This window comes from Scyliorhinus canicula, chromosome 12, assembly GCF_902713615.1.
Source record: "Scyliorhinus canicula chromosome 12, sScyCan1.1, whole genome shotgun sequence".
In the NCBI taxonomy this organism is placed as follows: domain Eukaryota; kingdom Metazoa; phylum Chordata; class Chondrichthyes; order Carcharhiniformes; family Scyliorhinidae; genus Scyliorhinus; species Scyliorhinus canicula.
Window position 1 is genome coordinate 42,973,804 of NC_052157.1, and position 26,111 is coordinate 42,999,914.

Genomic DNA, 26,111 nt, shown 5'->3' on the forward strand with positions numbered 1-26,111 from the left:
TAGACTCGGGGAGAACGTGCAGACTCCGCACAGACAGTGACCCAGCGGGGAATCGAACCTGGGACCCTGGTGCTGTGAAGCCACAGTGCTAGCCACTTGTGCTACCCTGCTGCATAACTGGGCACCTTGAGCAACTGGGGCACATGGCACATGTATATTTATAAGTCCACAGAATTACAGAACCTAAGATATAAATATGGCCTTTAAATCCTGTCAAATTTCTGTCGCATGATGAAATATCACAAATGCCGTCTTTGTGTTTCAAATACGTCACATCTTTGGTCCATCACAGAGGTACGTTTATCTGCCGATTCCTTAGTGCTGACTCACTCAATCTGTCAAGCAAACATGTAGTTCTCTTTCTTCAAAATGTTAATCTTCACTACTTCCTTAAATTCACAAAAATGTTACATATAATAGCGAGTAGCCGAGTACTAAAAGATAATTTGCAAGTCAATAGAAGGACCTCAGTTGAAACAAAAACTACAAAAGAGTGCAGGGATTAAAGAAATTGTAGAAATACATACACAAAACAAAGTCAAATCTGAAGCGAATAAAGAGTTGGTATAATGCAGAGGTTCAAATTTGATTTTACGATGATTCACAATTGCCAAAATGGGGGAAATTACTCAAACCAACAGGTGGCGCTAGCAGTTTGATGGCAGCGCTCAGAAACACTGCAACATTCAAACAACCTACAGAATATCTCGTGGTGAGAAATTCTCATTCAACTTTACGTTAACCCTCCTTGCAAAAGCTACGCTTAGCTCTCTGATGTGTTGGGTATGCTGGTCTGCGAGGACTGCGTTTACCAGAGCAGTGAGACAGACAGGCTACCAACACTTGTAGAAGTACAACTCTATTTTATTTAACTATGAACTTTTAAACATACTTGCACTGTGGGTTGACACTATGTTAAGTTGACTGGAGACCTGAGGCTAACCTGACCAGACTATACTGCTAGCACATGGCAGATGTTCGTGTTGCTGATCACGGGCTCTGGCTGTCTCAGAGGCTGCATCCCAAGAGAGCGAGAAAATTAGTGCCCTCTGGCTTTATAGTGACCGTGTCCTGTCTGGTGATTGGCTGCTGTGTTCTGTGTGTTGATTGGTTATTCAGTGTGTCAGTTAGTGTCTATCTATGCACCATCATATACTTGTGTGTGTATATTATGACACCCCCCTTATCAAAAAAAAATATGTGTACATGGCAATAAATAGTGTGGTATGTGAATGTGTCTGACTATATAGAGAGCATGTGAGCATATTTACATGATCATGATCCTGGCTATATACAAAAATCCTAACATGACTTCCGGTTGCGGCTATGACCAGCTAAGTCGCACGTTTGGCTGCTCCTGCTACAAAGGTGTTTTCGGGCCGATTGGAGGGCCCCAACGGCGCTGTAAGGACAAATCCCGGTGGGGGAAGGCTCCCTGAAGAGAACCAGACCAACTTTATGGTCGGTACCCGGAGTGGGGTGGTAAAGAAAGCAACAGCAGCTCCCAAAAAAAAGCGGGAGAAGAAGACCAAAATGGCGGCCGGTGGTGCACCCGAGGAATGGAGGAAATGGGCGGAGGAGCAGCAGGCCGCTCTCCTGCGCTTCTTTACGGAGCTGAAAATGGAGCTCTTGGAGTCAATGAATGCGACGACCACCAGGCTGATGGGAGCCCAGGCGACCCAAGAGGCGTCGATTCGGGAGCTGCAACAGGAGATGACTGCGAGGGAGGAGGAGGCCACGGTCCTCGTGGGAAAGGTAGAGGTGCACGAGGCACTCCACCTGAAATGGCAGAGCCGTTTTGAGGAGCTGGATACCCGAATGAGGCGGAAGAACCTGAGGATCTTGGGCCTGGCAGAAGGCCTGGAGGGGTCAGACCTCCCGGGATATGTAGCAGAAATGCTGAGCTCCCTGATGGGGGCAGGGGCCGTCCCTTTGCCCCTGGAGCTGGAAGAGGCCTACAGGGTCATGGCTAGGAGGCCAAGAGCAAATGAGCCCCCGAGGGCGGTGCTGGTGCGGTTCCAGCGACTCAGCGACCGTGAGAGAGTGCTGGAGTGGGCCAAGAGGGAAAGGAGCAGCAAGTGGGAGAATTCGACGGTGAGGGTCTACCAGGACTGGAGTGCGGAGGTGGCAAAGCGGCGGGCCCGGTACAACCGGACGAAGGCGGTGCTACATGCAAAACGGATCAGGTTCGGAATGCTGCAGCCAGCGCGCTTGTGGGTCACCTACAAGAACCAACACCACTATTTTGAGTCCCCAGAGGAGGCGTGGGCCTTTGTACAGGAAGAGAAACTGGACTCGAATTAGACCCAGGGGATACTTGGCGGCCGTAGCCGCTCGGGTACTTTCAGCTGAATTCTTTGTTTGGATTTTGAACTCTTGCTGTGGTTTTTCTTCTGATGTTTTTTCCCCCTTTGCCAACTTCCCTTAGTTATTGTTATTGTGGTTATTCATGGTTATTTATGGTTATTTATGCTGTTTGGTAGAGGGCGACTGTTAAGTACAATGTTATTTGTTATTTATCTGTTATTTATAATGTTAAGTTGGGGAGGCGGGACGGGGGGGGAGAGCAGATCGGGGATATGGGCTCCTAGGGGGGGTTCTTTACAGGCATGGACGGGGACGGGGGTGGAACTGAAGATGGCGGGGTGGGGTGTGGCAGGGCGAAAGCGCGGGCTTTCCTCTGTTTTCCCGCGCGCGGGGCAGAGGAGGGGGGAGGGGAGGAGTGCGGGGTGTGGCTAGCAATGGCGACCTTTCCCGCGCTGGAGCGGGGCCAGGGAGGAGTGGCAAGGGGGGGGAGGCCCCCCCCCCGAGCCGGGGGGAGTCGGAGTGTGGCAGGAGCAGCCGGGTCAGCGTGAACCAGCTGACTTACGGGAGTACGATGGAGGGTACATCGCGGCTAGGAGGGGTCCTAGCCTGGGGGGGGGGGGGGGGGGGGGGGTTAGGGAGGGACACCGGGTTGCTGCTGAAAAGACCAGAAACGGGAAGTGGAGGACTGGAGAGGTGGGGGGAGGGGGACATCGCCATGGGGAGCGGGTCAGAAGGGGAGGGTCGACCCGGGGCAAGCAGGGAACAGGACATGGCTAATCGGCAGGGGAGGGGGGCGGGTCGTCCCGCGACCCGGCTGATCACTTGGAACGTGAGGGGGTTGAATGGGCCGGTCAAGAGATCAAGGGTATTCTCACACCTGAAGGGACTGAAGGCTGATGTAGCAATGTTACAGGAGACCCATTTGAAGGTAGTGGACCAGGTTCGCCTGAGAAGGGGGTGGGTGGGACAGGTGTTCCACTCTGGATTGGACGCAAAGAACCGGGGGGTGGCGATTCTGGTGGTAAAGAGGGTGTCGTTCGTGGCGGAGGAGGTGGTGGCGGATAAGGAGGGTAGGTATGTGATGGTGAAGGGTAAGCTGCAGGGGGAGAGAGTGGTGATGGTCAACGTATATGCCCCGAACTGGGATGACGCGGGTTTTATGAGGCGCCTATTGGGCCTCATTCCGGGACTGGAGGCAGGGGGCTTGATCATGGGGGGGGACTTTAACACAGTGCTGGACCCCGGGCTAGACAGATCGAGCTCAAGGACCAATAGGAGGCCGGCAGCGGCAGAAGTGCTGAGGGGGTACATGGAGCAGATGGGAGGAGTAGACCCATGGAGGTTTGGTAGGCCGAGGGCGAGGGAGTATTCCTTTTTCTCCCACGTCCATAGAGTGTACTCCAGAATCGATTTCTTCGTGTTGAGCAGGGGGCTGATCCCGAGGGTACGGGAAGCTGAGTACTTGGCCATTGCGATCTCTGATCATGCACCACATTGGGTGGATGTGGAAATGGGGGAGGCGCGGGACCAGCGCCCGCTGTGGCGGCTGGATGTGGGGCTGTTAGCGGACGACGAGGTGTGTAAAAGGGTCCGGAAGAGCATTGAGAGCTATCTGGACTTGAATGACACGGGTGAGGTGCAGGTGGGGATGGTCTGGGAGGCCCTGAAGGCAGTGATCAGGGGAGAGCTGATCTCCATAAGGGCGCACAGAGAAAGAAAGGAGAGGCAGGAGAGGGAGAGGCTGGTGGGGGAGCTATTGGAAGTGGATAGGAGATATGCGGAGGCACCAGAGGAGGGGCTGCTGGGAGAACGGCGCAGCCTGCAGGTCAAGTTCGACCTGCTGACCACCAGGAAGGCAGAGACGCAGTGGAGAAGGGCACAGGGCGCGGTTTATGAGTATGGGGAAAAGGCGAGCAGGATGCTGGCACACCAGCTTCGCAAACGAGATGCGGCTAGGGAGATTGGGGGAGTGAAGGAGAGGGGCGGGAAGGTAGTGCAGAAGGGGCAAGAAGTGAACGGGGTCTTCAGGGATTTTTACAAGGAGTTGTATCGGTCTGAGCCGCCGACGAGGAGAGGGGGAATGGAGGACTTCCTAAACAAATTGAGGTTCCCAAGGGTCCAGGAGGGGCTGGTAGAAGGGCTGGGGGCGCCAATAGGGCTAGAGGAGCTAGTCAAGGGAATAGGTCAGATGCAGGCGGGGAAGGCGCCGGGGCCAGATGGGTTCCCGGTGGAATGCTATAAGAAAAATGTGGACTTGGTGGGACCGGTACTGGTACGAGCCTTTAATGAGGCGCGAGAGGGGGGGCTTCTGCCCCCGACAATGTCGCAGGCTCTGATCTCCCTGATATTGAAGCGGGATAAAGACCCCGTGCAGTGCGGGTCCTACAGGCCTATCTCGCTTCTGAACGTGGATGCCAAGTTGCTGGCAAAGATCCTGGCAGCTAGAATAGAGGATTGTGTGCCAGGGGTAATCCATGAGGACCAGACGGGGTTCGTGAAGGGGCGGCAGCTCAACACGAACGTGCGGAGATTGCTGAATGTAATTATGATGCCGGCAGTGGAGGGGGAGGCTGAGATAGTGGTAGCGCTGGACGCGGAGAAGGCATTCGATAGGGTGGAGTGGGAGTACCTGTGGGAGACGTTGGAACGGTTTGGGTTTGGGGAAGGCTTTATTAAGTGGGTGAAGCTGCTCTACTCGGCCCCGACGGCGAGTGTAGTGACAAACGGGAGGAGGTCGGAGTATTTCGGGCTCCACCGAGGGACCAGGCAGGGATGTCCCCTATCCCCCCTACTTTTCGCACTGGCGATTGAACCGTTGGCGATGGCACTGAGGGGTTCAGGGGGGTGGAGAGGACTGACTAGGGGAGGGGAGGATCATCGAGTATCGCTGTATGCGGATGATCTACTGCTGTACGTGGCAGACCCAGAAGGGGGAATGCCGGAGATAATGGAACTATTAGCAGAGTTTGGGGACTTTTCGGGGTACAAACTAAATTTGGGCAAAAGCGAGGTTTTTGTGATACACCCGGGGGACCAGGGAGAGGGTATTGGGAGACTCCCCTTCAAGCGAGCAGGAAAGAGCTTTAGGTACTTAGGGGTGCAGGTGGCAAGGAACTGGGGGACCCTCCACAAGTTGAACTTTTCCAGGCTGGTGGAACAGATGGAGGAGGAATTTAAGAGGTGGGACATGGTACCGTTGTCGCTGGCGGGGAGGGTGCAGTCAATCAAAATGACGGTCCTCCCAAGGTTCTTGTTTTTATTTCAGTGCTTGCCCATCTTCCTCCCTAGGGCCTTCTTCAAAAAGGTGACGAGTGGCATCATGAGCTACGTGTGGGCGCATGGCACCCCAAGGGTGAGGAGGGTCTTTTTGGAGCGGAGTAGGGACAGTGGAGGGCTGGCACTACCCAATCTTTCGGGGTACTACTGGGCGGCAAATGTGTCAATGGTGCGCAAGTGGATGATGGAAGGGGAGGGGGCAGCTTGGAAACGAATGGAGAGGGCGTCCTGTGGCAACACAAGCCTGGGGGCCCTAGTAACGGCACCATGGCCGCTCCCCCCCACGAGGTACACCACGAGCCCGGTGGTGGCGGCCACCCTCAAGATATGGGGGCAGTGGAGGCGACATAGGGGGGAAATGGGAGGTCTGTTGGCGGCGCCAATAAGAGGGAACCATAGATTCATCCCGGGGAACATCGACGGGGGATTTCAGAGCTGGTACAGGGTGGGCATACGGCAGCTGAAGGACCTGTTTATAGAGGGGAGGTTTGCGAGCCTGGGAGGGCTGGAGGAGAAGTTTGAGCTCCCCCCGGGAAACATGTTCAGATATTTACAAGTGAAGGCATTTGCTAGACGGCAGGTGGAGGGGTTCCCCCTGCTCCCCAGTAAGGGGGCGAGTGATAGGGTGCTCTCGGGGGTCTGGGTCGGAGGGGGGAAGATATCAGACATCTACAAGATAATGCAGGAGGCGGAAGAAGCATCAGGGGAGGAGCTGAAAGCCAAGTGGGAAGGGGAGCTGGGAGAGCAGATAGAAGACGGGACGTGGGCGGATGCACTGGAGAAGGTCAATTCTTCCTCCTCGTGTGCGAGGCTGAGCCTCATTCAATTTAAGGTGCTGCATAGAGCTCACATGACGGGGACAAGGATGAGCCGGTTCTTTGGGGGTGAGGACAGGTGTGTCAGATGTCTGGGAAGCCCAGCGAACCATGTGCATATGTTCTGGGCATGTCCGGTGCTGGAAGGGTTCTGGAAGGGGGTGGCAAGGACGGTGTCGAAGGTGGTGGGGTCCAGGGTCAAACCAGGATGGGGGCTTGCGATCTTTGGGGTCGGGGTAGAACCGGGGGTACAGGAGGCTAGGGAGGCCGGAATACTGGCCTTTGCATCCCTAGTGGCTCGACGAAGGATATTAATTCAATGGAAGGACGCGAGGCCTCCAAGCGTTGAAACTTGGATTAACGATATGGCTAGCTATATTCAGCTAGAAAGGATCAAATTTGCCATGAGAGGGTCGGTACAGGGATTCTCCAGGCGGTGGCAACCTTTCCTTGACTTTTTAGATCAGAGATAGACGTTCGGGGTCGTGGCAGCAGCAACCCGGGGGGGGGGGAGGGGGGGAGGGAGGGAGGGAGGGAGGGGGGGAGGGGGGGAGGGAGGGAGGGGGGGGGGAGGGAGGGGGGGGAGGGGGGGGCAGCAAGGGTCGTGGGGGGACATGCACGACTGTAACGCGGGCAAGTCTGCTCGCTGCTCATGTCTGAAACTGTAGGCTGCCTTGTTTGTTAAGGTTGCCTGGGGGGGGGGGGGGGGGGGGGGGAGGACTGGTGCGCGCGAGAGGGCGGGCGAGGGAGGGACATTTGCCTAGAGGGATTGTGTTGTAAATAATTTAAAAATTAGTAGGGGTAAATGTTTGTATGGAAAAACTCTTTCAATAAAAATTATTTAAAAAAAAAAAAGAATCTGGAGCTTCTGTGCTTCTGGATTGGGTCTAGCGCAGACCCGATGCATGCTTTAAAACAGGCTAGCCAATGATCGAAGTCTTTTTTGGCGTTGTCTGCTTGAGGATGCAGCTGCAGGCGATCCGGCTTGATGTGGAGGTCCATCTCTGAAAAATCTCTGTGTAATAAATTGATGCACTATTAATTACGACGAGACGAGAGTAGAATGTAATTGAGGCTTTATTACACAGAGAAGTTCTGGCCTCCAACAGCAGCTGAAAAAATGGCTGCTGTTCGGAGAGCACACACATTTATACTCTGCCTACTGTGCGGAGCCAGCAGGCAGTGGTCTACCCCCGTACCTGTAGTACAGGGGCCTCACCGTAAAACCCATATGTACAATATAATGCATCAGTGGTGACTACCGCAGTGGGCCTTCATAAATAACCTCAGCCAGTACTGGAATTGAACCCGCATTGTCTCGCCAACTGAGCTAAATAAGGAGTGGTTGAAGGAATGATCCCTGGGAGTAGTCTTTGAGGTGTTTCTCGCCAAGCTATCCCAGTACAGAATCCAGTACTGGTATCCACCCGGCAATGTGGAAAGTTGCCCAGGTACATCTTGTCCACAAAAAGCAGGTGAAATTCAGTTTGGCCAATTTCCGCCCAATCAATCTACTCTCAATCATCAGCAGGTGTAGTTGAAGGTGCGATCGAATGGCTGAAGTTGTGTTCTGGCCCACTCTACTCTGCTCCAAAATTCATCACATCTAAACCGCAACAAGGACGAAAGAACTGAATTCCAGAGTTGAGGTGAGAGTAACTGCCCTTGACATTAAACCAGCAACTGAAGTTAATGTGAATCTGGGGTGGGGGTGGAGGGGGATCTCGCCACTTGTTGGAGTCATCTGACGAGAAAGGAAGATATTGTGGTTGTTGGAGGCCAACCATCTCAGCCTCAGGCCATTCCTGAAGAGTTTCTCAGGGTGGTGCCCATGCTCAACCAATTTTGACTGCTTCATCGATGACACCCCCTTGAGCAAAAGATCAGAGGAGTGGACATTTGCTAATGATTGCACTGTATGATGGAATACTCCACACTTGCCTGGATAAGTGCAGCTCCAGCCACACCCTAGAGGTTCGGCACCTTCCAGGACCTAGCAGCTCACTTGATCAACGCCCCACCTACTATCTTAAACATTCACTCCCTCCACCACTGGCACACAGTAGCAACAGTGTGTACCTTAAACAAGATGTACTACAGCAACTTGCCATGCCTCCTTCCAAACCTGCAACCTCCACCTCCTGGAAGGACAATGGCAACAGACACATGGGTACACTGCCACCTGTAGGTTCCCCTCCACATTGCACACCATCCTGATTTGGAATTATATTGCTTCTCCTTCACTGTTGTTGCGCCCTAACAACAGCACTGTGGGTGCACCTCTACCACATCGACAGCTCACCACCAGGTTCTGAAGGGCAAACAGGGATGGACAATAAACATCAGTCGTGTCAGTGATGCTCACATGGCACAAAAGTATGAAAGAGAAGCAGACTGTTGATGCTGGAGAGCGAAAGAACAGAATGTAATTTTTGGGAGAGGTTCATCGTGGGTTCAATTCCAGTGCTAGCTGAGATTATTCATGGAGGTCCCGCCTTCTTAACCTTGCTCTTCAGCTGAGGTGTGGTGATCGTCAGGTTAAATCCCCACCTGGCATCTCCCCCCCTCCAAGGGGAAAGTGACCTATGGCCATCTGGGTCTATGGCGACTTTAGTTTTTCATTCAGCTAAATGTACATGCCCTTTAGATTTTATTAAGCCACAATGCATGCACAATAGCTCAAAGGGGTCTACCTGTACTTGGCATGTGTGCGAATTTTGGGGCCGCACAGCTTTGAGGAAACCTTGCTTGGGACCAATGACCTCAGGAAGGTGAACTGATACTTTGGGGAGGGTATAAAGTAATTTTTAAGGGTTGGGCACCAAAACGAAACAAAGGAGAGGCAAAAACAAGGTTCACAGAGGACTGTGAAAGACGAGCAATACAAGAGTAAAGAGCAGTTCAGAAATAGGAGGAAGCAGACAGAGGGAAATGCTTGTAAGTAAACACATGGGCAATGGTAGATAAGGTCAGTCAGCTGCAGGCATAGTTCGCCCATGGGACTTGGGATTGATGGCGACAAATGAGACCTGGGAGTTTGGGAGTTTAATATTCGTGGCTTCGAGAACATTAGGAAAGTGTGGAAAAGAGAAAGCCTGGCAGTATTGATCAAACTGATATCATAGCACTGGAGAGGAATGATGTGGTTAAGAGGTCAATACCAGAACTGATTTGATTATAATGAAGGACTAACAGAGAAGCTCGTGTTATGGACCAGGGTTTAGAGAACCCCAAAATGTATCATGGAGTTCACCTGACCCACAAATTTTAATAGATTGTGGTATGGGGATCACACGACCCACTCTACAGTTGTGGTACAGCAGAAATGGAAAAGTATTTTTTAAAGGAAAACAATGTTTATTCTATGAACTCAAGTGAACTTTTTAAAACATACAGTGAATATCTTAGCAACCATTAATTCAAATTCAACCCCCAAAGAGTACGACACAAAATAATTCTTTAAGATTTCCTATTAACATACATAAGGCTTAAAACACCTTTTACCAGAAGCACATCAGGTTAAAGTCACTACTGTTATTAGTTTTGAATCACCAGGATCGATTTAGAGTCTTTAGGTTACAGAGAAAGGCTCTAATACACCTTCTGGCTGTGACTGCAGCTATCCAGCTCTGAAAACAAAACTAAAAAACCCTGCAGCAAACAGCCTAAAACGAAAGTAAAAAGCTGACAGACAGCCCAGCTCCACCAACTCTCTGACATCATTGCAGTAATAAACACCCATTTCTTAAAGGTTCTCTCACTACAGATATTTATATACACACCCATTTATAATACCCATTTCTTAAAGGTACTCTCAGATGACACCTCCCACCAAGAAAAAAAAATAAACCAGCAACTTCAAGATGGTTTCATTTTCCACCTTTTCACCATCCTTTAAGAAATGCACACAGTAAATATACTTTATCGTTTCAAAAAACAACACACGCAAACAGGTATAATAATATAGTCCATTTCTTTATTTTTTTCTTCTTCCTCCAACTGGAATCCCTCTTGATTGACAGTCGCTTTGAACAAGAAGGTCTCTGCACGATCCATGCATTTCCCTACGCCTTGGCATTACTCTTTAAAGTCAGATACTTTAGTTCAATCTGATCACAGAGTCCCTTGTATTTCTCCAACACAGGAGCATTGGTTATCACAGCTTTCAGGCAGTCAAATGCCTGTTGAAAGTCCGCTGTCCACTGACATTTTGGACGTGTGTTCAACAAGACCATCAGTGAAGCACCCATGCTCCAAAACTTTTCACAAATGTTCGATCAAATCCACTCATGCCAAGAAAACGCATTATTTCGCTTCGTCTTGAGGGTATCGGAAACTCCTCAATAACTGTTGTCTTCATATCCCATGTGACCATTCGACCCTGACCGATTGTATGGCCAAGGAATGTGACTTGGGCTTTTCCAAATTAACTTTTGGCTAGGTTTATTACCAAACCCGCCCCCTGAAGTCGATCAAATAACTCCATCAGATGTTTTAAATGTTCTGTCCATGTCTGGCTGAAAATTACCAGATCATCGATGTATACCGCACAATTGGGTAATCCTGAAACAACTTTGTTTGTTAACTGTTGAAATGTGGCTGGGGCGTTTTTCATGCCAAATGGCATAACTTTGAATTGGTATATACCATCTGGAGTCACAAAAGCTGAAATCTCCTTTGCCCTTTCGGATAAAAGTACCTGCCAGTAACCTTTAAGTAAATCCAATTTGGAAATAAAAGCTGATTGTCCCACAATTTGGAAATAAAAGCTGATTGTCCCACTTTCTCAATGCAATCCTCCAAACGTGGTGTAGGATAAGAGTCCGTTCTTGTAACTGCATTAACCTTTCTATAGACAACACACACCATTGGGTATGGATTACGTGCCATCACTATGGGTGAGCTCCATTGGCTGCAACCCACTTCAATTATGCCATTTTTAAGCATAATCACAATCTCTTTTTTAACCTGTTCCAATTTTAAAGGGTTAAGTCTGTATGGATGTTGTTTGATTGAAACAGCATTTCCCACATCTACATCATGTATAGCCATTTTAGTCCTTCCCAATTTATCTCCACAAACTTGCCCATGTGATATCAATAACTCTTTCAGGTCAGTTCGTTTTTCCTCTGGAAGGTAACTCAACAATTTATCCCAATTTTTAAGAACATCCTCATTTTCCAATTTAATTTGAGGTATGTCAAATTCACAGTCATCTGGATTTGATTCGTCACTTTGAGTTAGAATCATTAAAACCTCCTCCTTTTTCTCTCCTTCCCTTTCAAAGTACCTTTTAAGCATATTCACATGACTACACTCGGTGAGTCTTCCTTCTATCTGGTGTTTTTACCACATAATTCACCTCACTTAATTTCCTTTCAATCTAATAAGATCCACAAAACCTTGCTTTTACAGGTTCATCTATCACTGGTAACAACACTGGAACTTTATCTCCACTGGCAAAACTACGAACTTTGGATTTCTTGTCCGCGACCCGTTTCATCACATTTTGTGCAATTTTTAAATGCTGTCTTGCCAATTCACCTGCTCTATTTAGACATTCCCTAAAATTTGACACGTAATCCAATAATCTAAGTTCTGATTTCTCACTTATCAATTTTTTCTTAATCAATTTAAGTGGTCCTCTTACCTCATGACCAAAAATTCGTTCAAAAGGACTGAATTTGGTTGACTCATGAGGTGCATCCCTAATTGCAAACAGTACGAATGGAATTTGTTTATCCCAATCCCCTGGATAATCTTGACAATAAGCCCTCAGCTTTGTCTTTAATGTCTGATGCCATCTTTCTAACAGTCTCTGCGATTCTGGATTGTACGCAGTTGATTAAAATTGTTTTATTCCAAAACTATCCACAACTTCTTTGAATAACCATGATGTGGAGATGCCGGCGTTGGACTGGGGTGAGCACAGTAAGAAGTCTTACAACACCAGGTTCAAGTCAAACAGGTTTGTTCAAACACGAGCTTTCGGAGCAGTCACCTGAGGAAGGAGCAGTGCTCCGAAAGCTCGTGTTTGAACAAACCTTTTAGACTTTAACCTGGTGTTGTAAGACTTCTTCTTTGAATAACCTTGAAGTAAAATTTGACCTTGATCCGATTGTATTTCTGTGGGTAGTCCATATCTGGTAAAGAATTTAAGTAATTCCTCCACAATCCTTTTAACTATAATATTACATACTGAAATGGCCTCTGGAAACCGAGTAGACACATCCATTATAGTCAAAAGATATTGATTCCCACTTTTTGTTTTAGGAAGCGGTACTATGCAATCAATTAGGACACTTGTAAAAGGTTCCTCAAATGATGGAATGGGTATTAAGGGCGCTGGTTTTATCACTGCTTGAGGTTTCCCTATCACTTGACATGTGTGACATGATTGACAAAATTTAACTACATCTTTATGTAGTCCAGGCCAATAAAAATGTTTCTGGATTTTAGCTTGAGTTTTCCTTATTCCCAAATGACCTCCCGCTGGTACCACATGTGCAACTCGCAACACCTCCTTTCTATACCCTACCGGAAAAACTACTTGATAAACTTCTGCCCACTTTTCATCCGCCTGCATGTGTAAAGGTCTTCATTATCTCATCAAGACATTACTTTTATGGTAATAACACTCTGGCATACACGCAGATTCCTCTTCCGTGTATGCTTTCTGATACATCCGTTTTATTTCTACATCTTTTTGTTGTAACTCCACCAATTTTCCTGAACTAAAAATATCCGCCTCATCCTCCATCTGTTCTTGTTCTTTTTCAACCATCTGATCAAAAATTGTTTCTGACAATTGCACTTCAACGTCATCTTCACTCTTTGATTTCTCCTCGTCTTAACTTGTGACATTGCGACCTTGTTACTACACAATCCGGAAAAATCCCAGGACATTCGTCCTTCAACACTTCAGCTGTCTGATTTTCCACTGGCTTATCAACCACAGGAGCCATCACTCCCATCTGCGATCCAGCTATATCATGACCCAAGATAAATTGTATTCCTGGACAAGATAGTTTCTCTATTACTCCTACTACCACTTCACCACTCTTCACTGGACTTTCTAACCTTACCTTGTACAATTGAACACTACTCTTCTCACCCTGAATTCCACATATTACCACCTTTTCTGGCAACATTCTTCCCAAACTACATAACTCTTCATCTCTTACCATTAAAGATTGACTAGCTCCCGTATCTCTTAAAATTGTAACTTCTTTACCTGCCCCTCCTGAAACACATGAGTAAACTTTACCCACACAAGTAAGTTATTTAAAGAGATCTGGCACCTTCTTATCAATCACCTCTTGATCAGACTGTACAATCTTTTGCACCTCCTTCGCTTCACTTGGGCTTTCCTTTACCACTTTAATAAACCCCACTGTCTTATCCTGTTTTACCACATCAGCCTTCCCAGTGCTTTTCTTCAATCACCAACACTGTGACTTTACATGGCCTAGTTTATTGCAGTGAAAACATTTGAAATTTTTCATTTCTTTTCCACCCTCCTGGATTTCTTTTTAAATCTGAGGTATGCTCTCCTTATTATCTCCCATCAGATCACCTTTACCTTTACCACTTGAGTATTTCTCATGTCCCCAGTTTCTATCCCTCACAGGCTGAAACTGATGTCGGAAACCAAGCTTTGATTTATGAACTAATTCATAATCATCTGCCATTTCTGCTGCTAATCTCGCAGTTTTAACCCTCTGCTCTTCCACATGAGTTCTCACTACATCAGTAATTGAAAATTTAAACTCCTCCAAAAATATAATTTCTCTGAGAGCGTCATACATTTGGTCTATTTTCAAAGCCCTTATACACCCATCAAAATTACTCTGTTTGATCCTTTCAAACTCCATGTATGTTTGACCAAATTCTTTCCTTAAATTTCTAAACCTTTGTCTGTAAGCTTCAGGCACTAGTCCATATGCACCTAAGATGGATTTTTGCAACGCTTCATACGTCTCAGATACCTCCTCCGGTAGTGATGCAAACACTTCACTAGCCCTACCTACCAGCTTTGTTTGAATCAGTAATACCCACATGTCCTGTGGCCATTTCATTTGTTTAGCTACCTTCTCAAATGAAATGAAAAAGGCTTCTACCTCCTTCTCATCAAACCTTGGCAATGTTTGGACATATTTAAATAGATTCCCACCAAGCCTTTGACTATGACACTCTTTCTCACTATCCTCATCACTATCATCCAACTGTACGTTTCCCTTTACGTCTGCCAATTTTAACTGACTGTCATGTTTCATGGCCATTTTCTGAAGTTCAAACTCTCTTTATCTTGTTCCCTGATTGGTATCTCCCTTTTCTCTTTCTTTATCCTCTCTCTCTCTCTCTTTCTTTTTCCTCTCTATCTCTTATGATTTCACGCTGCTTTAATTCTTTCTCATGTTCCATTTGTTTGATTTGTAACTTAATTTTTTTCCATTTCCAATGAGTCAAACTGTATCTCAGGCAACTTTAAATGCTTAGCCACCGCCATAATTACCTCATCTTTTCGCATTTTGTCAGGTAATGTTAACTGCAATGTTTTTGCCAAATCTAACAGTCTGCTTTTAGTCTCTGTCCGTAAGGTACTGCATGTGACTGTCTGCACCCTCAAAAACTTCTGAGCCTCTGAAAGAGCCATTGTCCACAACATAATCGCTACTTAAATTATAATACCACACCTGAAAAGCAACCACAATATGCTCACCCCTCAATTCAATAGATAGACTTTAATCCCGGACAAGCCCCCAATTTGTTATGGGCCAGGGTTTAGAGAACCCCAAAGTGTATCATGGAGTTCACCTGACCCACAACTTTTAATAGATTGTGGTATGGGGAGCACACGGCCCACTCTACAGGTGTGGTACTGCAGAAATGGAAAAGTATTTTTTAAAGCAAAATAATATTTATTCTATGAACTAAAGTTAACCTTTTTAAAACATACATGAATATCTTAGCAACCATTAATTCAAATACAGCCCCCAAAGAATAAAACACTGAGTATCCTTTAAGCTTTCATTTCAGCATCCATAAGACTTAAAACACATTTTACCAGAATCACATCAGGTTAAGGTCACTACTTTTATTAGTTTTAAATCACCAGGATTGATTTACAGTCTTTAGATTACAGAGAGAGACTCTAATACACCTTCTGGCTGTGACTGCAGCAATCCAGCTCTGAAAAAGAAACTAAAAAACCCTGCAGCAAACAGCCTAAAATGAAAGTAAAACGCTGACAGACAGGCCAGCTCCACCCACTCTCTGACATCACTGCAGTGATTAACACCCATTTCTTAAAGGTACTCTCACTACAGATATTTATATACACACCCATTTATAAATACCCATTTCTTAAAGGTACTCTGACATGACACTAGTAAAGCACTGTGTGTCTACTAAAGTCCGGAAAAGTAGAAAGGAGATAGTGGAACAAATTTGCAGCCTAATTACACAATGGTGCAAGAACGATGGAGTAGTGACTATCTACTCAATTATTCAAGTATAAATGGAACAGTAGAAATATGAAGGACAGGGTAGTTGAAGAATTTCTGAAATATGGACAACTGCCATAATTGTTACATTCCAGTAATAACCTTGCCAAAGCGTCTTTCAGTACCAAACCATTTTATTAGTACAACGAAAAGGGCCATTGCCGTGGTTTACAACACACAAGTTCAAGCCAAGGGACCTATAGAATATGGGCCGGGGTTGAAGCAGCGGGTTTTAAGTTCCTGCTGCTTGTTTCCCAATGGGCGAGCTCCTGCCCGCTTAATAAGGAAGTTCATATTCCATGAAGCATTGATGATCCCTCATTTCCTTCATGGCCACCATAACAATTTCCATTCATAATGTAGCCCAAGGAAAGCCTCTGACCATATGTCCAACACTAAACACACCTTCTTCCACCTCTTCAATGTTGCCTGAATCCACTATCCCTCAGCTCATCTGCTTTTGAAACCATCGTCCATGCCTTCATTACCTCTCGATTTAGCCATTGTATGGCTCTTCTGACCTTGAATTCCTATCTTCCATCCTTCATTGAACTCATCCAGAACTCTGCATCTCGCACCAAGTCCCATTTACCCTTCATCTCCATGTCCACGTATGTACATTGGCTCCCATTGCAGCATAGCCTCAGTTTGAAAATTTTCCTCTTGCTTCCATATTTTTCATCTCCATTTTAACTCTGTAAACTCTTCCAGCTCTACTGGCCTTCAAGATCTCTTCACTTCTCCTATTTGGCCTATTTCACAATCCTGATTTTAATTACACCATCAGTGACACCCACATCTTCAGCTGCCTCAGCCCTAAGCTCTGGAATTCACTCTCTAAATTTCTCTGCCTTTCCACCTCTCTCTCTTCCTTTGAAACATGCCTTCAAACCCATCTCATCGATCAAGCTGCTGGTCATCTGGAAAGGCAGGGTCAGTGGTGTCGACAGTGGGGTCCTGGGGGAAACAACTCAGGGTACCGCTGATAGGAAGAGCGAGTGAGTGGGATGCAATAGGGGAGTGAAATGGCGGCAAATCTTCAATCCTACCACAAGATTAGCCAAGTTCCTCACAAATGCATAATTAATGAGCTGAAAAGCTGAAGATCGCCCACATTCACCCACCCCAACACCCAGGGGGAAGCACACTGTCTTTCCCAACCACCACTGGACTCCAGAATGAAAACTCCACCCACTGCGATACATTGGTTTGCATCTTCCAAAACTTGATAGATTCTGGAATAGTTCCTGAAAATTGAAGGTAGAAAATGTCACCCCACTATTCAAGAAAGAAGAGAGGATAGTCTATTGAGATGGAGAGAAATCTGGTTGGCAGACAGGAAACAAAGAATAGGGTCTTATTCCAAATGGTGGGTGTGGTTAATGGGGTATTGCAGAGATTGGTGCTGGGACCCCAGCTGGCCAGAACATATATTAATAATTTAGATGAGAGAACTAAATGTAATATCTCCAACTATGCAGATGACACAAAGTTGGATGGGAGGGTGAGCTGTGAGGAGGATGCAGAAGTGCTTCAGTGTGATTTGGACAAGTTGAGTGAGTGGGCAAATACATGGCAGATGCAGTACTTCATGGATACATGTGAGGTTATCCACTTTGGTAGCAAAATCAGGATGGTAGATTATTGTCTGAATAACTATAAACTGAGAGCAGGGAATGTGCAACAAGGCTTTACTTTTGAGTTCAGAATAAATCGATTTAAACCTTCATCTTCATGTCTCCTGGATTACTACCTGTCGTAAAAGATTTTTAAAATAATTCATTCACAATGTTCTATGATGTTTAAAAAAAAAACATTTACTGTCAGGCAACAGGCTGTTGAAACACATGAGCCCCAGAGAACGCAATGCTTGATTGACGGCTCAGAATTGATCTCTGCAGTCAATTTTACAATATTTATTTACACAAGGTTAAGTGTTTTCAAGGGCTTGAAGTATTTTTTATTGAGACTTTGAAGGGTCTGGATGATTGTAACTTTTATTGCCTGACTGTAAATGATTTTTTAAAGACGAACAGAACACCAAGTCCAGGTCTGGGACAGCATTTAAAGGGTTCGGCAACAAGTCCCCACTGGGCTGGCCTCCGTCCGTTACCATGATGACTTGTACTCCACAAGCTGTGATCCTCGTGAGGGTTATCACACCACACATCCACTGCCCTTATAGGATACGTTGGCTCTATGCAGGGTGGAGTGGGTCATTCAGCATGGAAGGCCATAGCTTGACATAAGGGGCATGAAGGGCCAGAGTGATTGTCATTGGGGGTTTGAGGAACTACAGGGGTGAGTGGAAGGACAGGGGTTGGCATTGAGATTGTGAGGAGTAATGGGGGTTGGATAGACAAGAATTGGAATAGGAGGCAAGGACCATTTGAGCTCACCATTTAAAATATTCCCTCATGCAGATGAAGTGTAACAACTTCCCTGAGGGCCTATGCACCACAACTCTTTAAAAACTTCACCCAACTCCATGAAAATAATAATTATATTTATTAGTGTCCCAAGTAGGCTTATATTAACACTGCAGTGAAGTTACTGTGAAAATCCCCAAGTTGCCACACTATAGCGCCTGTTCGGGAACACTGAGGGAGAATTCAGAACGTCCAATTCACCTAACAAGCACATCTTTGGGACTTGTGAGAGGAAATCAGAATACCCGGAGAAATCCACGAAGACACAGGGAGAACGTGCAGACTCCGCACTGACAGTGACCCAAGCCGGGAATCGAACCCAGATCCTTGGAGCTATGAAGCAACAGTACTAACCACTGTGCAATTGCACAGGACTACGACATGCCCATCTCCACAATGGAGCCAGCCAGGTTGGGAGTGCCAAATGCAGGCTTTTGACAGGAACCAGTCCTTAATCTTCAAAGGCGATCCTGAAAATCAGTCAGCCCGGGAATGGGATCTGGAAACCCTGGATTGGGTCTGGTCGCCGATTTTTAAAGGGCTCCCGAATCATACCGAGTCAATCCAAGCTTGAATCAACGATGATAAACAGATTGATTCAATCTGCATTGAGCTCTACTGAGCCAAATATATATTTACATGCAACTAAGTCATGGACTTCGAATGTCAGCAGCTCCAGCTGGGCAATGCTGTAAATTGAACAATGTGCATCCACATCCTCCTGTTGAAAATGTAAAATTGCTGAAAATCATTGCATACACACAATTAAATTAATCGTTTTAAAGAAGAAAATGCACCAGCAAGATTTTTGGTACAAGGAACAGAACTATGAGTGAGATTTTCGTGTTGTGTCTTTTTTTTTGTCTCAACCACTTCCTTTTCCGCATTGAGAGGATTGGTGGTAACAGTGCACTTGATACAGTTATTTCCCATCCTAGAGTAACTACGGCTATTGAAACAGTGAAAATTGCAGAACGACCTTTAGTTAAAAAGGCCAGAAGCAAACCCTGCATTCATCTCCTGAATGCTGCCCCCCTTCAAATCGATGGCAAAGAGAATGAGCTGTCAAAGAAAAAGAATAAACAACGACTCACAGAGCATTGATGCCGAGGGAGCTGTGGTTGGATTACTGCGCTGGGCAGCTTCGCAATAACCAGCCTCTCCCATCTCAGTCGCTGTTAATTGCAAACTACCTCCAATGGAAGCTTAAAATAACAATCACAGCGGGTTCTGAGTTCTTAATTCCCTTCATTGTCTAAAGATTGCAGAGAATGTGTTCTGCTGTGGGTGGTAATAGCACTTCTGTCTTCGGAGAGTTATAAGTCCCTGCAGTCTGGAGCATGAGTAAGTAAAGGCTGCTCTGAAACCCAGTTAGCAGGCCCAGCAAGGGTTGATAGTTTTCTCTCCTGACCATTCATGGAGAAACAGCTAGATAATTTATTCTTCTGCCTCAATAGAACCGGAATTCGGAAGAATAATACTGTTTCTTTAAGTACTGCCAGTTCAGAATTTGGATCATTTCATTATCTCATTACTTAGGAATAATGAACAACCAATGCTTCTTTATACTTAACGCTGAAACATGGACAACACTAATGAGGCAGTGTTTTTTGCTCTTCCCTTGTTGCGCTCAGGACATTTAGGCCACAATTTTGTCAATAGTGTGTCGTTCCCGACCTCAGAACTGTGCACTAATTATGCTCTATGTCTTTTTTCCCATTTCCCACGCAATTACGAATAAACCTCTAAGTCCGGCAGCATGAATGGAAAACACGTGCGATTCAGCAGCAGGGAAGCATTTCATTGGTGAAACCCACTATGAACTGACAATGCCGCAGGTAAGGTTGGGCGAGAAAAGAGTCTCCTGAACCAACAGGGAGGCTCTGCATCATGGCCACTACTTTCCTCCTCAAGTATATTGCCATTGACAGAAGACCTGAGGCCACAAATGTGGCACAGGTGTCTTTCAAAATGAAACCGCACTTGTAAATTTGGTTTCACTTCATTCAGGTGTGCATCATTGTTATTTATTGAGACTCGCTTAGTCAGAAAGCTAATTGTACCGGCATACCCCATGGTTGGCGCACATTGATGGTTACACGGAAATTATGAGTGTTTCCTTTATTCTGGAAGAAAGATAGGCTGGGATTCTCCGAGCCCCCGTGCCGGGCGCAATTGCGGCACGGGGCGGAAAATGGGGTGTCAGACGTGTAACGCCTTCACGTGATTCTCCTGCGAGCAGAGAATCGCCACCAGCTGCGCGCGCACCGTTGACGCGGCGCCAGTCGGGGGCCGTTGAAAGAGGCCCCCCCGGCGATTCTCCATGGTTGACCGGCCAGGTTCCCGCTGACGTGGCTCTTATATGGTTTCACCCGGCGAGAGCTCAGCGTCGTGGCTGCGGTGGCCGTCCTGGTGGAGGGCGGGGGATCAGTCTCCGGGGGGGGTGGCCTCCACGATGGCTAGGCCCGCGATCAGGGACCACCGATCAGTGGGCATACACAATCTGGGAGGGGTCTACCTTCTTCCACGCCAGCCCGCTGTGTGGGTCCGCCATGTCACGCGAGACCGGCGCCGCAGGCAGCCACCGCGCGCATGCGCGGACCCGCGGCCAGAAGGACAGCCCGGAGTGATTCGCACCCGTTTTCCGACGGGCGTGGGGACATAGCCTCATTATTGGAGAACCCAGGCCAATGTTATTTTCTTTTCCATTCACCCTTTATGGAATGTTTATGTTAATGTCCAGTGTTGCACTTGCCATTCTGTCAGACAGGGCTGAACTTGAATATCACACTGACCACAGAGTCAGAAAAATTTAAAAGCTTTTGTAAGAATTAAAAGTTGAAATTGGTGCACAATGTGCCTAAATCAAGTAAAGTAAAATCAATATAACACAAGTATCTTTCAGAATCCATAATACACATTGAAAAGGGCACGTACCTCAATCTTAGACTAATTGAATTGCCTAAGACAAGCAATGTAATATGAAGGGCACAAATTATAAGGACCTTGATTTGACAAACATAAATCCCTTTGAATTAAGCAAATGTAGCCAAATGAAAGAGGCCCAGAAGAAATAACAGAATAGAACCACTTTGAAATGAAATGAAAATCGCTATTGTCACAAGTAGGCTTCAAATGAAGTACTGTGAAAAGCCCCTAGTCGCCATATTCTGGTGCCTGTTCGGGGAGGCTGGTACTGGAATTGAACTGTGCTGCTGGCCTGCTTTCAAAGCCAGCGATTTAGCCCTGTGCTAAATTCAAATAACCTTAAAACTTTTGACATTCAAACCGACTTCTGAAGACTGACTGTTACCTCAAACGTAACCGGTTAACTTTGAAATGATATGATATAGGTTGATTACTATTAGAAATATTAAACATATTATAAAGAATGGAAGGAAAACATATATCAGGGACAGATTCAAAACAACCCGATTCTCCTTTCCTGTAGCTCTCTGAGAGGGGAGAGTGAGGAGTCAGATTTCTGTTCCCTGAGTGTTTTGTCAAAAAAGTTTCTTGCGACCTTTGTAAATATAAGAACATAAGAATTAGGAACAGGAATAGGCCATATGGCCCCTCGAGCCTGCTCCGCCATTCAATGAGATCATGGCTGATCTTTTGTGGACTCAGCTCCACTTTCCGGCCTGAACACCATAACCCTTAATCCCTTTATTCTTCAAAAAACTATCTATCTTTATCTTAAAAACATTTAATGAAGGAGCCTCAACTGCTTCACTGGGCAAGGAATTCCATAGATTCACAACCCTTTGGGTGAAGAAGTTCCTCCTAAACTCAGTCCTAAATCTACTTCCACTTATTTTGAGGCTATGCCCTCTAGTTCTGCTTTCACCCACCAGTGGAAACAACCTGCCTGCATCTATCCTATCTATTCCCTTCATAATTTTATGTTTCTATAAGATCCCCCCCTCATCCTTCTAAATTCCAATGAGTACAGTCCCAGTCTACTCAACCTCTCCTCGTAATCCAACCCCTTCAGCTCTGGGATTGACCAAGCGAATCTCCCCTGCACATCCTCCAGCGCCAGTACGTCCTTTCTCAGGTAAGGAGACCAAAACTGAACACAATACTCCAGGTGTGGCCTCACTAACACCTGATACAATTGCAGCATAACCTCCCTAGTCTTAAACTCCATCCCTCTAGCAATGAAGGACAAAATTCCATTCGCTTTCTTAATCACCTGTTGCACCTGTAAACCAACTTTTGTGACTCATGCACGAGCACACCCAGGTCTCTCTGCACAGCAGCATGTTATAATATTTTTATTTATTAAAAGATGTTTATATTACTCTATTAAAAAATTTTGTCGTGCGAGAAACTTCTGGATATCCGTGTTTAATGGCAAACTGTTAGCAGACTTTCCTTTTGTAGACTCTGTAACTCTGTTTTATATTTTAAAATGTTTGTAATAAAACCCCACTAAAATATAACTGTGTATTTGTTATGTTGAGTAAGTTTTAAATTCCTATACGCCTGTTAGGATGTCCTCAGCGATAAGGATCCACACTGAAAAAGTAACAGTTTAGTATGAACGACTTATCTGAACAATTCCCACTCGAATGTAACTGATAGCAGTTTGACTACTCAGGGCAGAAGGTTATCTCCCCACAGTGGAAAACATTTGTTAATTCTCTGTCCTGATTAATTCCATGGTGGGAGGACTTGGAGATTGCCTTCCAGCTCCACTCCCGATTGAGGCCCTTCAGTGGGCACTTAAAAATGTATTCACCCAGCAGTGACCAGAGGACTTGCCAAGCAGGAAACCTGAAAAGCAAACACGGGAGGGTCGAGGGATCTCATTCAAGAGCAGTATGTGCCTGATTGAGAGACCCCGCATTGGGCAGGCAAGTGCCTGCTGAGAGCCACACCCATGCTCCTGCTGCTAATCTGATCTCCTCCAACTCGGCCCCAACCCTGCGACTCCCCCCCTCACTTACCTGTGGGCTGGGTGACGTGGCAATCCTGAGCCTCAGTTGGGTGCATTACTGTCGAGCGCCACCACCTCCCCAGTGGCGCTGCTGGGCAATGAAGAGCTGCCAGCCTATGATTGGCTGGCATCTTTTTGAAGCAGATCTTGACACTTCATATAGTGGACCTTCTCCAAAGGAGGAGTCAATTACGAATTTCAAGACTGAGACTGACAGACGTCTGAAATATAAAAAATTTCCAGTGAGCGGGAAAGCCTCCTGCCACCCACATTAAATTCCACCCACAATGTGCTCCTGGGGTTATATCTAGAGATGGAAGTTTTCTTACCTGAAGGAATTTGGAGAACAATTTGGGACATTGCAATAAACTTGTAGCTTTCAAACTTGTTTTTTTGGCGGCAATCTTCTCATTTCCAGATTTATTTCATTCAGTTTTGCTACTTGCCGTAATGGAATTATGAATTTATAATCTTTGCATTGCCAATCTGCTACACTAATCATTCTGCTACCATAGTTAACCTTGGTTGATCTTGAATACTGTGTAATTCCCCGCAGATCAGGCATTTGAATCTTCAAATGTATTTGCGGCGTTTGCCAGCTGAAATCCACCATATTTTAGAATGGAGACATTCCTCAGACTACTAATGCTTGGGCTAGTGTCGAGAATGAACGCTTCTTGTCAACAGTTGTAGAAACATTTCGACCAACTTGATGACGAGCTGTGACCTTCCATGATAGTTCATCTCTACTTTCGACATTTCAACTCAGGTAGATTTCAAAAGAAGTTGATCTATTTGGCAAATACTTATCTTCTTAGCTTTGCATAATTCTATAATTAACCTGTAATATTTAGAGCCAAAATAACAAAGCAAATCCACCAGCACATCTGTAAATGCTTTACCTTCTGACCTTTCGCTGTGCATCATGCACTCCTCCTCGTTTTATGCTCAGGTGTCAGGCATACCTATTTAGGCCTATATCAAGAGCCAAATGTTGCACATCTTTGAACTGCACAGTAGCACTGACCTTGATTAAATACCCAAAACTTGTAGCCCATCCAGAACCTTGAACTTAACAATAAAAACTTGTGCAGCCGATGATATATATATAAATTGCTACATTTTCAAATATTTCAGGGTACACCTCATAAGTCATACCTAGCCAACGTAAATTACTTTTGGCTTCAAATGTGTATTGTGGCATTCTTCAACATAGAATCATAGAATCCCTGCAGAAGGAGGCCATTCAGCCCATCATGTCTGCACTGACACCCTGAAGGAGCACCTCACCCAGGCCCACTGCCCCACCCTATACCCACAATCCCATCTAACCTGCACATCTTTTGACACCAGGGGGCAATTTTATCGTGGCCAATCCACCTAACCTGCACATCTTTGGACCGTAGGAGGAAATCAGAGAACCCGGAGGAAACCCACACAGACACGGGGCGAACATGCAAACTCCACACAGTCTGCACTGACTCTCTGAAAGAGCACCCTTCCTTGGCCCACTTCACCGCTTCTATCCCTATAACCCCACCTCACCTACACATCTCTAGACACTAAGGGGCAATTTAGCATGGCCAATTTACCTAACCTGAACATCTTTGGACTGTGGGAGGAGCTGGAGCACCCGGCGGAAGCCCACGCAGACATGGAGAGAACGTTCAAACGCCACGCAAGCAGCAACCCGAGGCCGGAATTGAACCCGAGTCTCTGGATCTGTGAGGCAGCAGTGCAAACCACTGTTCCACGGTGCCACCCCAACATGTTGGATAATACATCGGATAAGAGACAAGAATCAACATTTTCTGGTTGGACATACTCCATGTACCACACCCCAGAAGAAATACATTTTTGCACCATCAGAGCATTGGGAAAAAAATGTTTGTTCATTTCAGTTTTCTTTCCAATAGAATCACATAATGATTACTGCAGAGAAGAAAACCATTCAGTTCATAGCGTTTGTGTCAGCTCTCTGCAAAGGTAACTCAGCTGGACCCACCACCAGACTTCTTCCCCCATAGCTCGCTGATTCTTTTCTCTTCAAATAGTTATCCAATTCTCTTTTGAAAGCCATGATTGAATCTGCCTTCACCACATTCTGTGGCTTCCTTCAGAGTGCTTTGGTGAGGCTCTAAATATAGGTATGAAGGATATGCAGCTTCTAGAATCTAAAATGCTCCATGTGAAAGAACAAGTGTGTGACAATAAGACCATAAGATATAGAAACATAATTAAGTCATTATTTTCATGGCTGATATTTTTCTCAACCCCATTCTCCTGTAACCCCTGATCCCCTTATTTTTTTTTTTTTAAATAATTTTTATTGAGAAATTTTGATTTTATACAACATTGACGCACCTTAGTAAAATACCGAAAATAACAATAATATTAACAATCATATACATTCGCCCCATCCCCATGAACAACCCAGCATTTTAACAACAACGCATATTAACACACTATAAAGTTACAGAATAAACACTACAATAATGCACCCCCCCGGGTTGCTGCTGCTATTGACCCAGTTACCTATCTCTGAGCCAGGAAGTCCAGAAAAGGCTGCCATCGTTTATAGAACCCTTGTATTGATCCTCTCAGGGCAAATTTGACCTTTTCCAATTTTATAAATCCCGCCATGTCACTGATCCAGGTCTCCACGCTTGGGGGCCTTGCACCTGATCCCCTTATTAATAAAGAACTTATTTATTTCTGTCTTAAAGTGATTCCGCCTCCAAGGCCGTCTACAGCAATTGAGTTCCACAGATATGAAAGTAATAACACCATTTACCTGCCCTTAATCTGTATCCTTGATACTTTTACCCAACAG

General features: G+C 46.0%; 1 long non-coding RNA gene across 1 annotated transcript in view; it reads right to left on the reverse strand.

The window, feature by feature from the left end:
- Positions 1-19,512, reverse strand: part of LOC119974567 — a 93,199-nt gene extending 73,687 nt beyond the window's left edge. Inside the window, exon 1 of the long non-coding RNA XR_005462523.1 lies at positions 19,428-19,512. This is a non-coding gene — a long non-coding RNA (uncharacterized LOC119974567). The remainder of the gene's footprint in view (positions 1-19,427) is intronic.
- Between the last annotated feature and the right edge of the window lie 6,599 nt (positions 19,513-26,111).